We start from the raw sequence: 14,514 nt of genomic DNA on the forward strand, positions 1-14,514 counted from the left end.
CTAAAGAGACGAGTTTTTAATCTACATTTAAACTGGGAAAGTGTGTCTGAGCCCCGAACACTATCAGGAAGACAATTCCAAAGTTTGGGAGCTAAATACGAGAACGCTCTACCACCTTTAGTAGATTTAGATATTCTGGGAACTACCAAAAGTCCTGAGTTTTGTGATCTCAGAGAGCGTGAAGGATTGTAACGTGTTAGAAGACTAGTTAGATACATGGGAGCTAAACCATTAAGAGCCTTGTACGTGAGTAGCAACAGTTTGTAGTCAATTCTAAACTTAACAGGTAGCCAGTGTAGAGATGATAAAATTGGGGTTATATGGTCATACTTTCTTGTCCTAGTGAGAACTCTGGCAGCTGCATTTTGGACTAACTGTAACCTATTTATTAAAGATGCACTGTGCTAAATAAAAGCTTTTAGAGCCTGTCTATAGCTGGACATACTGTCCTTATACACAATTCTCAAAACCCTTTAATTTAGTTTTTCTCCATTTCCGTTCGAGGTTACGGGTCTCCCTCTTGAGGGTGTGAGTGAATATAGCGTCTATGCTGTTAGTCATTACATCTAGGTCGTTTGAGTTTAAGGGTAGAGTAAGAAGTCCAGACAGATCAGGCAGGTTATTTGTGAATCTGTCTTTGGTGGTCGGAATAATAATAGTAGTTTCTGAGCCTGATACCATGACTGTAACCATTCATTTAAAGCAAAAAGTCTACTGAACCTTTCAATTCCTCGCTGGTACGTTGGAAGCGGTCCAGACACGATGATCCTCGTCGTGGGCGCTGTGCTGCGAACCGTCTCCACCAGGGTGTTGAAGTCCCTCTTCAGGATCTCCGACTGATTATTTTGATCTTTTGCTCTATACTCTTGCTGGCCACAGTAAAATCTTCAGCAATTCCAAAGCTTGTCTCCTGAAAGACCGACTTCCAGAACGACTGAGCTATCCGGGCCATACCTGGACTCTGCCCAAATATCGGAATCAGGAGAGTGTGAGTGAATATAGCGTCTATGCTGTTAGTCATTACATCTAGGTCGTTTGAGTTTAAGGGTAGAGTAAGAAGTCCAGACAGATCAGGCAGGTTATTTGTGAATCTGTCTTTGGTGGTCGGAATAATAATAGTAGTTTCTGAGCCTGATACCATGACTGTAACCATTCATTTAAAGCAAAAAGTCTACTGAACCTTTCAATTCCTTGCTGGTACGTTGGAAGCGGTCCAGACACGATGATCCTCGTCGTGGGCGCTGTGCTGCGAACCGTCTCCACCAGGGTGTTGAAGTCCCTCTTCAGGATCTCCGACTGATTATTTTGATCTTTTGCTCTATACTCTTGCTGGCCACAGTAAAATCTTCAGCAATTCCAAAGCTTGTCTCCTGAAAGACCGACTTCCAGAACGACTGAGCTATCCGGGCCATACCTGGACTCTGCCCAAATATCGGAATCAGGAGAGTGTGAGTGAATATAGCGTCTATGCTGTTAGTCATTACATCTAGGTCGTTTGAGTTTAAGGGTAGAGTAAGAAGTCCAGACAGATCAGGCAGGTTATTTGTGAATCTGTCTTTGGTGGTCGGAATAATAATAGTAGTTTCTGAGCCTGATACCATGACTGTAACCATTCATTTAAAGCAAAAAGTCTACTGAACCTTTCAATTCCTCGCTGGTACGTTGGAAGCGGTCCAGACACGATGATCCTCGTCGTGGGCGCTGTGCTGCGAACCGTCTCCACCAGGGTGTTGAAGTCCCTCTTCAGGATCTCCGACTGATTATTTTGATCTTTTGCTGTATACTCTTGCTGGCCACAGTAAAATCTTCAGCAATTCCAAAGCTTGTCTCCTGAAAGACCGACTTCCAGAACGACTGAGCTATCCGGGCCATACCTGGACTCTGCCCAAATATCGGAATCAGGAGGGTGTGAGTGAATATAGCGTCTATGCTGTTAGTCATTACATCTAGGTCGTTTGAGTTTAAGGGTAGAGTAAGAAGTCCAGACAGATCAGGCAGGTTATTTGTGAATCTGTCTTTGGTGGTCGGAATAATAATAGTAGTTTCTGAGCCTGATACCATGACTGTAACCATTCATTTAAAGCAAAAAGTCTACTGAACCTTTCAATTCCTCGCTGGTACGTTGGAAGCGGTCCAGACACGATGATCCTCGTCGTGGGCGCTGTGCTGCGAACCGTCTCCACCAGGGTGTTGAAGTCCCTCTTCAGGATCTCCGACTGCCTCAGGCTGCTGTCGTTCGAGCCGACATGAAGAACCACAGCTCTGGTGTTTCTACTCACGACTCTAGGTACCTGTGCAGAGACATCAAGAATGCGAGCACCAGGCAAGCAGTGAGTGCGAGCCTTACCTTTAGCCACCGTAGCACGGACGTGGCGGACGATGGAGTCTCCAATGATCGCGTTGTCGCAGTCCGTCTCGCAAAGGGGGGCGAAGCGGTTCCGGGTGGGGATCTCGAAGACCGGCGGTGGTGGATACATATGTATATCCCCTCTGGTCCTTGGCACGTTAGACAATTTATTTATAAACCATGATGGACTTTTCGTGAATTTTGCGATATTCAACTTCATCTGCAGTATTCCAGGATGAAGTCCAACGTGTCTTCTATTTCCGTTACCACTGATTGCCCGTTATCTGAGACATATAATAACACAAAGGACTTGTATGCCTGGTGAACATGTGAAGTTTCAAGAGAAAGTTGAACTTTTATCTAATCACATAGACTGTCTAGTCTCTAAGTTGTGCTTCACAGTCACGTGCTAAGGTGAGAATTGACAGAGAAGCTGAAAAATATTTCTTCAATAGGTTGGGTATTGGAATCCAGTCATGTAATGTATTGAAATAACTTCCACTTCGTACTCTGAAATTCCTTCTACCAAGATGGGGGAAACTAGTCGCAGCAGTCACGGTCCACTTCTTGTCTCTGACTTTCATCCGCGTATTTTTTTGTGCTCGTCGATGCAGAAGTATGTGTGCATCTATGTTTGCGTTATGCTGCACTTTTGCCTCGGTTTTGGGACCTCGTGGCGCAACGGTAGCGTGTCTGACTCCAGATCAGAAGGTTGCGTGTTCAAATCACGTCGAGGTCATGCCTTTCTCTTTCATACGCATTAACGTGTCAGTGCATTTTATGCACAGTCAAATGTGGTGACTTACATGCCATCGGATTTCTGTGACGGTCATGTTTTTGTTGCACTGGTAGCAGCAAGTAAGGTGGAAAACACACTGATACCGGTTTATCTTATCTGCTCCTAGCACATGATTTGTACAATAAAGCAGCAGCAAGACAAGCATTTTCCAATGCTCTGGAACATTGAAGCAATGAGACACCAGCAGCAACCTAAAGCATTCTTTTCACTTTTCACAACTCAGCCACACACATGTACAAACGCCCGAACAGGGACTTGAACCCTGGAGCCTCAGATTAAAAGTCTGATGCTCTACCGACTGAGCTATCCGGGCTCTGGCAAGCTTGCGCCTTTAGTTCCAAACGGGCCAGGACTGTGAAACTGTGCGTTCAGATGTGTCCTCTGATTATTTTGATCTTTTGCTCTATACTCTTGCTGGCCACAGTAAAATCTTCAGCAATTCCAAAGCTTGTCTCCTGAAAGACCGACTTCCAGAACGACTGAGCTATCCGGGCCATACCTGGACTCTGCCCAAATATCGGAATCAGGAGGGTGTGAGTGAATATAGCGTCTATGCTGTTAGTCATTACATCTAGGTCGTTTGAGTTTAAGGGTAGAGTAAGAAGTCCAGACAGATCAGGCAGGTTATTTGTGAATCTGTCTTTGGTGGTCGGAATAATAATAGTAGTTTCTGAGCCTGATACCATGACTGTAACCATTCATTTAAAGCAAAAAGTCTACTGAACCTTTCAATTCCTCGCTGGTACGTTGGAAGCGGTCCAGACACGATGATCCTCGTCGTGGGCGCTGTGCTGCGAACCGTCTCCACCAGGGTGTTGAAGTCCCTCTTCAGGATCTCCGACTGATTATTTTGATCTTTTGCTCTATACTCTTGCTGGCCACAGTAAAATCTTCAGCAATTCCAAAGCTTGTCTCCTGAAAGACCGACTTCCAGAACGACTGAGCTATCCGGGCCATACCTGGACTCTGCCCAAATATCGGAATCAGGAGAGGTGTGAGTGAATATAGCGTCTATGCTGTTAGTCATTACATCTAGGTCGTTTGAGTTTAAGGGTAGAGTAAGAAGTCCAGACAGATCAGGCAGGTTATTTGTGAATCTGTCTTTGGTGGTCGGAATAATAATAGTAGTTTCTGAGCCTGATACCATGACTGTAACCATTCATTTAAAGCAAAAAGTCTACTGAACCTTTCAATTCCTCGCTGGTACGTTGGAAGCGGTCCAGACACGATGATCCTCGTCGTGGGCGCTGTGCTGCGAACCGTCTCCACCAGGGTGTTGAAGTCCCTCTTCAGGATCTCCGACTGCCTCAGGCTGGTGTCGTTCGAGCCGACATGAAGAACCACAGCTCTGGTGTTTCTACTCACGACTCTAGGTACCTGTGCAGAGACATCAAGAATACGAGCACCAGGCAAGCAGTGAGTGCGAGCCTTACCTTTAGCCACCGTAGCACGGACGTGGCGGACGATGGAGTCTCCAATGATCGCGTTGTCGCAGTCCGTCTCGCGAAGGGGGGCGAAGCGGTTCCGGGTGGGGATCTCGAAGACCGGCGGTGGTGGATACATATGTATATCCCCTCTGGTCCTTGGCACGTTAGACAATTTATTTATAAACCATGATGGACTTTTCGTGAATTTTGCGATATTCAACTTCATCTGCAGTATTCCAGGATGAAGTCCAACGTGTCTTCTATCTCCGTTACCACTGATTGCCCGTTATCTGAGACATATAATAACACAAAGGACTTGTATGCCTGGTGAACATGTGAAGTTTCAAGAGAAAGTTGAACTTTTATCTAATCACATAGACTGTCTAGTCTCTAAGTTGTGCTTCACACTCACGTGCTAAGGTGAGAATTGACAGAGAAGCTGAAAAATATTTCTTCAATAGGTTGGGTATTGGAATCCAGTCATGTAATGTATTGAAATAACTTCCACTGCGTACTCTGAAAAAGCTTCTACCAAGATGGGGGAAACTAGTCGCAGCAGTCACGGTCCACTTCTTGTCTCTGACTTTCATCCGCGTATTTTTTTGTCCTCGTCGATGCAGAAGTATGTGTGCATCTATGTTTGCGTTATGCTGCACTTTTGCCTTGGTTTTGGGACCTCGTGGCGCAACGGTAGCGTGTCTGACTCCAGATCAGAAGGTTGCGTGTTCAAATCACGTCGAGGTCATGCCTTTCTCTTTCATACGCATTAACGTGTCAGTGCATTTTATGCACAGTCAAATGTGGTGACTTACATGCCATCGGATTTCTGTGACGGTCATGTTTTTGTTGCACTGGTAGCAGCAAGTAAGGTGGAAAACACACTGATACCGGTTTATCTTATCTGCTCCTAGCACATGATTTGTACAATAAAGCAGCAGCAAGACAAGCATTTTCCAATGCTCTGGAACATTGAAGCAATGAGACACCAGCAGCAACCTAAAGCATTCTTTTCACTTTTCACAACTCAGCCACCCACATGTACAAACGCCCGAACAGGGACTTGAACCCTGGACCCTCAGATTAAAAGTCTGATGCTCTACCGACTGAGCTATCCGGGCTCTGGCAAGCTTGCGCCTTTAGTTCCAAACGGGCCAGGACTGTGAAACTGTGCGTTCAGATGTGTCCTCTGATTATTTTGATCTTTTGCTCTATACTCTTGCTGGCCACAGTAAAATCTTCAGCAATTCCAAAGCTTGTCTCCTGAAAGACCGACTTCCAGAACGACTGAGCTATCCGGGCCATACCTGGACTCTGCCCAAATATCGGAATCAGGACTGTGTCCGCACATGTTTAAGAGGATTCCGGCGATTAAACCGATCTCGTGCTCTGGATCAGAATATGTATTTCAATTCAATTCAATTCAATTCAAGTTTATTTGTATAGCGCTTTTTACAATAGACATTGTCTCAAAGCAGCTTTACAGAACATAAACATAGAGCAGAAGGTAGACATAATTAATGATAAAGGAAATAACGAATAATAAAAGAAATAAGAATTATCAGAACAAAAATTCTAGATTATTATTAGATGTATATAGTTCACAATGTGTATGTATTTATTCCTCTATGAGCAAGTCTGAGGTGACTCAGGCAGCAGTGGCAAGGAAAAACTCCCTTAAATCGGTAAAGGAAGAAACCTCGAGAGGAACCGCACTCAAGGGGGAACCCATCCTCATATGGGTGACACTGGGGGTGTGATTGTACTATACAGTCATTTAAATGTTTTATTGGTGTAAGGATCATGGACTTCGGATCTCCTTAGTATCACAGAGTCTAACTGGAGATGTCTCAGGATTCTTAGAGTCGGCCTCGGCTCAGTGGACGTCCAAAGGCATCGTCCCACAGAGGACGTTGGGAGCTGGTACAATGTCTGGATGCCCAAGGTCTGATGTACTAGTGCATGATACTATAGGATGTATTATGTGTACGCCTGACTAAAGAGACGAGTTTTTAATCTACATTTAAACTGGGAAAGTGTGTCTGAGCCCCGAACACTATCAGGAAGACAATTCCAAAGTTTGGGAGCTAAATACGAGAACGCTCTACCACCTTTAGTAGATTTAGATATTCTGGGAACTACCAAAAGTCCTGAGTTTTGTGATCTCAGAGAGCGTGAAGGATTGTAACGTGTTAGAAGACTAGTTAGATACATGGGAGCTAAACCATTAAGAGCCTTGTACGTGAGTAGCAACAGTTTGTAGTCAATTCTAAACTTAACAGGTAGCCAGTGTAGAGATGATAAAATTGGGGTTATATGGTCATACTTTCTTGTCCTAGTGAGAACTCTGGCAGCTGCATTTTGGACTGACTGTAACCTATTTATTAAAGATGCACTGTGCTAAATAAAAGCTTTTAGAGCCTGTCTATAGCTGGACATACTGTCCTTATACGCAATTCTCAAAACCCTTTAATTTAGTTTTTCTCCATTTCCGTTCGAGGTTACGGGTCTCCCTCTTGAGGGTGTGAGTGAATATAGCGTCTATGCTGTTAGTCATTACATCTAGGTCGTTTGAGTTTAAGGGTAGAGTAAGAAGTCCAGACAGATCAGGCAGGTTATTTGTGAATCTGTCTTTGGTGGTCGGAATAATAATAGTAGTTTCTGAGCCTGATACCATGACTGTAACCATTCATTTAAAGCAAAAAGTCTACTGAACCTTTCAATTCCTCGCTGGTACGTTGGAAGCGGTCCAGACACGATGATCCTCGTCGTGGGCGCTGTGCTGCGAACCGTCTCCACCAGGGTGTTGAAGTCCCTCTTCAGGATCTCCGACTGCCTCAGGCTGGTGTCGTTCGAGCCGACATGAAGAACCACAGCTCTGGTGTTTCTACTCACGACTCTAGGTACCTGTGCAGAGACATCAAGAATACGAGCACCAGGCAAGCAGTGAGTGCGAGCCTTACCTTTAGCCACCGTAGCACGGACGTGGCGGACGATGGAGTCTCCAATGATCGCGTTGTCGCAGTCCGTCTCGCGAAGGGGGGCGAAGCGGTTCCGGGTGGGGATCTCGAAGACCGGCGGTGGTGGATACATATGTATATCCCCTCTGGTCCTTGGCACGTTAGACAATTTATTTATAAACCATGATGGACTTTTCGTGAATTTTGCGATATTCAACTTCATCTGCAGTATTCCAGGATGAAGTCCAACGTGTCTTCTATCTCCGTTACCACTGATTGCCCGTTATCTGAGACATATAATAACACAAAGGACTTGTATGCCTGGTGAACATGTGAAGTTTCAAGAGAAAGTTGAACTTTTATCTAATCACATAGACTGTCTAGTCTCTAAGTTGTGCTTCACACTCACGTGCTAAGGTGAGAATTGACAGAGAAGCTGAAAAATATTTCTTCAATAGGTTGGGTATTGGAATCCAGTCATGTAATGTATTGAAATAACTTCCACTGCGTACTCTGAAAAAGCTTCTACCAAGATGGGGGAAACTAGTCGCAGCAGTCACGGTCCACTTCTTGTCTCTGACTTTCATCCGCGTATTTTTTTGTCCTCGTCGATGCAGAAGTATGTGTGCATCTATGTTTGCGTTATGCTGCACTTTTGCCTTGGTTTTGGGACCTCGTGGCGCAACGGTAGCGTGTCTGACTCCAGATCAGAAGGTTGCGTGTTCAAATCACGTCGAGGTCATGCCTTTCTCTTTCATACGCATTAACGTGTCAGTGCATTTTATGCACAGTCAAATGTGGTGACTTACATGCCATCGGATTTCTGTGACGGTCATGTTTTTGTTGCACTGGTAGCAGCAAGTAAGGTGGAAAACACACTGATACCGGTTTATCTTATCTGCTCCTAGCACATGATTTGTACAATAAAGCAGCAGCAAGACAAGCATTTTCCAATGCTCTGGAACATTGAAGCAATGAGACACCAGCAGCAACCTAAAGCATTCTTTTCACTTTTCACAACTCAGCCACCCACATGTACAAACGCCCGAACAGGGACTTGAACCCTGGACCCTCAGATTAAAAGTCTGATGCTCTACCGACTGAGCTATCCGGGCTCTGGCAAGCTTGCGCCTTTAGTTCCAAACGGGCCAGGACTGTGAAACTGTGCGTTCAGATGTGTCCTCTGATTATTTTGATCTTTTGCTCTATACTCTTGCTGGCCACAGTAAAATCTTCAGCAATTCCAAAGCTTGTCTCCTGAAAGACCGACTTCCAGAACGACTGAGCTATCCGGGCCATACCTGGACTCTGCCCAAATATCGGAATCAGGAGGGTGTGAGTGAATATAGCGTCTATGCTGTTAGTCATTACATCTAGGTCGTTTGAGTTTAAGGGTAGAGTAAGAAGTCCAGACAGATCAGGCAGGTTATTTGTGAATCTGTCTTTGGTGGTCGGAATAATAATAGTAGTTTCTGAGCCTGATACCATGACTGTAACCATTCATTTAAAGCAAAAAGTCTACTGAACCTTTCAATTCCTCGCTGGTACGTTGGAAGCGGTCCAGACACGATGATCCTCGTCGTGGGCGCTGTGCTGCGAACCGTCTCCACCAGGGTGTTGAAGTCCCTCTTCAGGATCTCCGACTGCCTCAGGCTGGTGTCGTTCGAGCCGACATGAAGAACCACAGCTCTGGTGTTTCTACTCACGACTCTAGGTACCTGTGCAGAGACATCAAGAATACGAGCACCAGGCAAGCAGTGAGTGCGAGCCTTACCTTTAGCCACCGTAGCACGGACGTGGCGGACGATGGAGTCTCCAATGATCGCGTTGTCGCAGTCCGTCTCGCGAAGGGGGGCGAAGCGGTTCCGGGTGGGGATCTCGAAGACCGGCGGTGGTGGATACATATGTATATCCCCTCTGGTCCTTGGCACGTTAGACAATTTATTTATAAACCATGATGGACTTTTCGTGAATTTTGCGATATTCAACTTCATCTGCAGTATTCCAGGATGAAGTCCAACGTGTCTTCTATCTCCGTTACCACTGATTGCCCGTTATCTGAGACATATAATAACACAAAGGACTTGTATGCCTGGTGAACATGTGAAGTTTCAAGAGAAAGTTGAACTTTTATCTAATCACATAGACTGTCTAGTCTCTAAGTTGTGCTTCACACTCACGTGCTAAGGTGAGAATTGACAGAGAAGCTGAAAAATATTTCTTCAATAGGTTGGGTATTGGAATCCAGTCATGTAATGTATTGAAATAACTTCCACTGCGTACTCTGAAAAAGCTTCTACCAAGATGGGGGAAACTAGTCGCAGCAGTCACGGTCCACTTCTTGTCTCTGACTTTCATCCGCGTATTTTTTTGTCCTCGTCGATGCAGAAGTATGTGTGCATCTATGTTTGCGTTATGCTGCACTTTTGCCTTGGTTTTGGGACCTCGTGGCGCAACGGTAGCGTGTCTGACTCCAGATCAGAAGGTTGCGTGTTCAAATCACGTCGAGGTCATGCCTTTCTCTTTCATACGCATTAACGTGTCAGTGCATTTTATGCACAGTCAAATGTGGTGACTTACATGCCATCGGATTTCTGTGACGGTCATGTTTTTGTTGCACTGGTAGCAGCAAGTAAGGTGGAAAACACACTGATATCGGTTTATCTTATCTGCTCCTAGCACATGATTTGTACAATAAAGCAGCAGCAAGACAAGCATTTTCCAATGCTCTGGAACATTGAAGCAATGAGACACCAGCAGCAACCTAAAGCATTCTTTTCACTTTTCACAACTCAGCCACCCACATGTACAAACGCCCGAACAGGGACTTGAACCCTGGACCCTCAGATTAAAAGTCTGATGCTCTACCGACTGAGCTATCCGGGCTCTGGCAAGCTTGCGCCTTTAGTTCCAAACGGGCCAGGACGGTGAAACTGTGCGTTCAGATGTGTCTGAAGTCCCTCTTCAGGATCTCCGACTGCCTCAGGCTGGTGTCGTTCGAGCCGACATGAAGAACCACAGCTCTGGTGTTTCTACTCACGACTCTAGGTACCTGTGCAGAGACATCAAGAATACGAGCACCAGGCAAGCAGTGAGTGCGAGCCTTACCTTTAGCCACCAAATATCGGAATCAGGACTGTGTCCGCACATGTTTAAGAGGATTCCGGCGATTAAACCGATCTCGTGCTCTGGATCAGAATATGTATTTCAATTCAATTCAATTCAATTCAAGTTTATTTGTATAGCGCTTTTTACAATAGACATTGTCTCAAAGCAGCTTTACAGAACATAAACATAGAGCAGAAGGTAGACATAATTAATGATAAAGGAAATAACGAATAATAAAAGAAATAAGAATTATCAGAACAAAAATTCTAGATTATTATTAGATGTATATAGTTCACAATGTGTATGTATTTATTCCTCTATGAGCAAGTCTGAGGTGACTCAGGCAGCAGTGGCAAGGAAAAACTCCCTTAAATCGGTAAAGGAAGAAACCTCGAGAGGAACCGCACTCAAGGGGGAACCCATCCTCATATGGGTGACACTGGGGGTGTGATTGTAATATACAGTCATTTAAATGTTTTATTGGTGTAAGGATCATGGACTTCGGATCTCCTTAGTATCACAGAGTCTAACTGGAGATGTCTCAGGATTCTTAGAGTCGGCCTCGGCTCAGTGGACGTCCAAAGGCATCGTCCCACAGAGGACGTTGGGAGCTGGTACAATGTCTGGATGCCCAAGGTCTGATGTACTAGTGCATGATACTATAGGATGTATTATGTGTACGCCTGACTAAAGAGACGAGTTTTTAATCTACATTTAAACTGGGAAAGTGTGTCTGAGCCCCGAACACTATCAGGAAGACAATTCCAAAGTTTGGGAGCTAAATACGAGAACGCTCTACCACCTTTAGTAGATTTAGATATTCTGGGAACTACCAAAAGTCCTGAGTTTTGTGATCTCAGAGAGCGTGAAGGATTGTAACGTGTTAGAAGACTAGTTAGATACATGGGAGCTAAACCATTAAGAGCCTTGTACGTGAGTAGCAACAGTTTGTAGTCAATTCTAAACTTAACAGGTAGCCAGTGTAGAGATGATAAAATTGGGGTAATATGGTCATACTTTCTTGTCCTAGTGAGAACTCTGGCAGCTGCATTTTGGACTGACTGTAACCTATTTATTAAAGATGCACTGTGCTAAATAAAAGCTTTTAGAGCCTGTCTATAGCTGGACATACTGTCCTTATACGCAATTCTCAAAACCCTTTAATTTAGTTTTTCTCCATTTCCGTTCGAGGTTACGGGTCTCCCTCTTGAGGGTGTGAGTGAATATAGCGTCTATGCTGTTAGTCATTACATCTAGGTCGTTTGAGTTTAAGGGTAGAGTAAGAAGTCCAGACAGATCAGGCAGGTTATTTGTGAATCTGTCTTTGGTGGTCGGAATAATAATAGTAGTTTCTGAGCCTGATACCATGACTGTAACCATTCATTTAAAGCAAAAAGTCTACTGAACCTTTCAATTCCTCGCTGGTACGTTGGAAGCGGTCCAGACACGATGATCCTCGTCGTGGGCGCTGTGCTGCGAACCGTCTCCACCAGGGTGTTGAAGTCCCTCTTCAGGATCTCCGACTGCCTCAGGCTGGTGTCGTTCGAGCCGACATGAAGAACCACAGCTCTGGTGTTTCTACTCACGACTCTAGGTACCTGTGCAGAGACATCAAGAATACGAGCACCAGGCAAGCAGTGAGTGCGAGCCTTACCTTTAGCCACCGTAGCACGGACGTGGCGGACGATGGAGTCTCCAATGATCGCGTTGTCGCAGTCCGTCTCGCGAAGGGGGGCGAAGCGGTTCCGGGTGGGGATCTCGAAGACCGGCGGTGGTGGATACATATGTATATCCCCTCTGGTCCTTGGCACGTTAGACAATTTATTTATAAACCATGATGGACTTTCCGTGAATTTTGCGATATTCAACTTCATCTGCAGTATTCCAGGATGAAGTCCAACGTGTCTTCTATCTCCGTTACCACTGATTGCCCGTTATCTGAGACATATAATAACACAAAGGACTTGTATGCCTGGTGAACATGTGAAGTTTCAAGAGAAAGTTGAACTTTTATCTAATCACATAGACTGTCTAGTCTCTAAGTTGTGCTTCACACTCACGTGCTAAGGTGAGAATTGACAGAGAAGCTGAAAAATATTTCTTCAATAGGTTGGGTATTGGAATCCAGTCATGTAATGTATTGAAATAACTTCCACTGCGTACTCTGAAAAAGCTTCTACCAAGATGGGGGAAACTAGTCGCAGCAGTCACGGTCCACTTCTTGTCTCTGACTTTCATCCGCGTATTTTTTTGTCCTCGTCGATGCAGAAGTATGTGTGCATCTATGTTTGCGTTATGCTGCACTTTTGCCTTGGTTTTGGGACCTCGTGGCGCAACGGTAGCGTGTCTGACTCCAGATCAGAAGGTTGCGTGTTCAAATCACGTCGAGGTCATGCCTTTCTCTTTCATACGCATTAACGTGTCAGTGCATTTTATGCACAGTCAAATGTGGTGACTTACATGCCATCGGATTTCTGTGACGGTCATGTTTTTGTTGCACTGGTAGCAGCAAGTAAGGTGGAAAACACACTGATATCGGTTTATCTTATCTGCTCCTAGCACATGATTTGTACAATAAAGCAGCAGCAAGACAAGCATTTTCCAATGCTCTGGAACATTGAAGCAATGAGACACCAGCAGCAACCTAAAGCATTCTTTTCACTTTTCACAACTCAGCCACCCACATGTACAAACGCCCGAACAGGGACTTGAACCCTGGACCCTCAGATTAAAAGTCTGATGCTCTACCGACTGAGCTATCCGGGCTCTGGCAAGCTTGCGCCTTTAGTTCCAAACGGGCCAGGACTGTGAAACTGTGCGTTCAGATGTGTCCTCTGATTATTTTGATCTTTTGCTCTATACTCTTGCTGGCCACAGTAAAATCTTCAGCAATTCCAAAGCTTGTCTCCTGAAAGACCGACTTCCAGAACGACTGAGCTATCCGGGCCATACCTGGACTCTGCCCAAATATCGGAATCAGGACTGTGTCCGCACATGTTTAAGAGGATTCCGGCGATTAAACCGATCTCGTGCTCTGGATCAGAATATGTATTTCAATTCAATTCAATTCAATTCAAGTTTATTTGTATAGCGCTTTTTACAATAGACATTGTCTCAAAGCAGCTTTACAGAACATAAACATAGAGCAGAAGGTAGACATAATTAATGATAAAGGAAATAACGAATAATAAAAGAAATAAGAATTATCAGAACAAAAATTCTAGATTATTATTAGATGTATATAGTTCACAATGTGTATGTATTTATTCCTCTATGAGCAAGTCTGAGGTGACTCAGGCAGCAGTGGCAAGGAAAAACTCCCTTAAATCGGTAAAGGAAGAAACCTCGAGAGGAACCGCACTCAAGGGGGAACCCATCCTCATATGGGTGACACTGGGGGTGTGATTGTACTATACAGTCATTTAAATGTTTTATTGGTGTAAGGATCATGGACTTCGGATCTCCTTAGTATCACAGAGTCTAACTGGAGATGTCTCAGGATTCTTAGAGTCGGCCTCGGCTCAGTGGACGTCCAAAGGCATCGTCCCACAGAGGACGTTGGGAGCTGGTACAATGTCTGGATGCCCAAGGTCTGATGTACTAGTGCATGATACTATAGGATGTATTATGTGTACGCCTGACTAAAGAGACGAGTTTTTAATCTACATTTAAACTGGGAAAGTGTGTCTGAGCCCCGAACACTATCAGGAAGACAATTCCAAAGTTTGGGAGCTAAATACGAGAACGCTCTACCACCTTTAGTAGATTTAGATATTCTGGGAACTACCAAAAGTCCTGAGTTTTGTGATCTCAGAGAGCGTGAAGGATTGTAACGTGTTAGAAGACTAGTTAGATACATGGGAGCTAAACCATTAA

General features: G+C 44.7%; 10 non-coding genes across 10 annotated transcripts; 5 read left to right on the top strand and 5 right to left on the bottom strand.

The window, feature by feature from the left end:
- The first annotated feature begins 3,014 nt into the window (after positions 1-3,014).
- Positions 3,015-3,086, top strand: trnaw-cca. Its single transcript has one exon. It is a non-coding gene; the product is annotated as a tRNA-Trp (tRNA).
- A 300-nt stretch (positions 3,087-3,386) lies between these two features.
- Positions 3,387-3,459, bottom strand: trnak-uuu. Its single transcript has one exon. It is a non-coding gene; the product is annotated as a tRNA-Lys (tRNA).
- Positions 3,460-5,246: 1,787 nt separating this feature from the next.
- On the top strand, positions 5,247-5,318 carry trnaw-cca. The gene has a single exon. It is a non-coding gene; the product is annotated as a tRNA-Trp (tRNA).
- A 300-nt stretch (positions 5,319-5,618) lies between these two features.
- trnak-uuu lies at positions 5,619-5,691 on the bottom strand. Its single transcript has one exon. It is a non-coding gene; the product is annotated as a tRNA-Lys (tRNA).
- Positions 5,692-8,200: 2,509 nt separating this feature from the next.
- On the top strand, positions 8,201-8,272 carry trnaw-cca. The gene has a single exon. It is a non-coding gene; the product is annotated as a tRNA-Trp (tRNA).
- A 300-nt stretch (positions 8,273-8,572) lies between these two features.
- Positions 8,573-8,645, bottom strand: trnak-uuu. The gene has a single exon. It is a non-coding gene; the product is annotated as a tRNA-Lys (tRNA).
- A 1,326-nt stretch (positions 8,646-9,971) lies between these two features.
- trnaw-cca lies at positions 9,972-10,043 on the top strand. Its single transcript has one exon. It is a non-coding gene; the product is annotated as a tRNA-Trp (tRNA).
- Positions 10,044-10,343: 300 nt separating this feature from the next.
- Positions 10,344-10,416, bottom strand: trnak-uuu. The gene has a single exon. It is a non-coding gene; the product is annotated as a tRNA-Lys (tRNA).
- Positions 10,417-12,959: 2,543 nt separating this feature from the next.
- On the top strand, positions 12,960-13,031 carry trnaw-cca. Its single transcript has one exon. It is a non-coding gene; the product is annotated as a tRNA-Trp (tRNA).
- A 300-nt stretch (positions 13,032-13,331) lies between these two features.
- trnak-uuu lies at positions 13,332-13,404 on the bottom strand. Its single transcript has one exon. It is a non-coding gene; the product is annotated as a tRNA-Lys (tRNA).
- Between the last annotated feature and the right edge of the window lie 1,110 nt (positions 13,405-14,514).

This window comes from Tachysurus fulvidraco, chromosome 1, assembly GCF_022655615.1.
Source record: "Tachysurus fulvidraco isolate hzauxx_2018 chromosome 1, HZAU_PFXX_2.0, whole genome shotgun sequence".
In the NCBI taxonomy this organism is placed as follows: domain Eukaryota; kingdom Metazoa; phylum Chordata; class Actinopteri; order Siluriformes; family Bagridae; genus Tachysurus; species Tachysurus fulvidraco.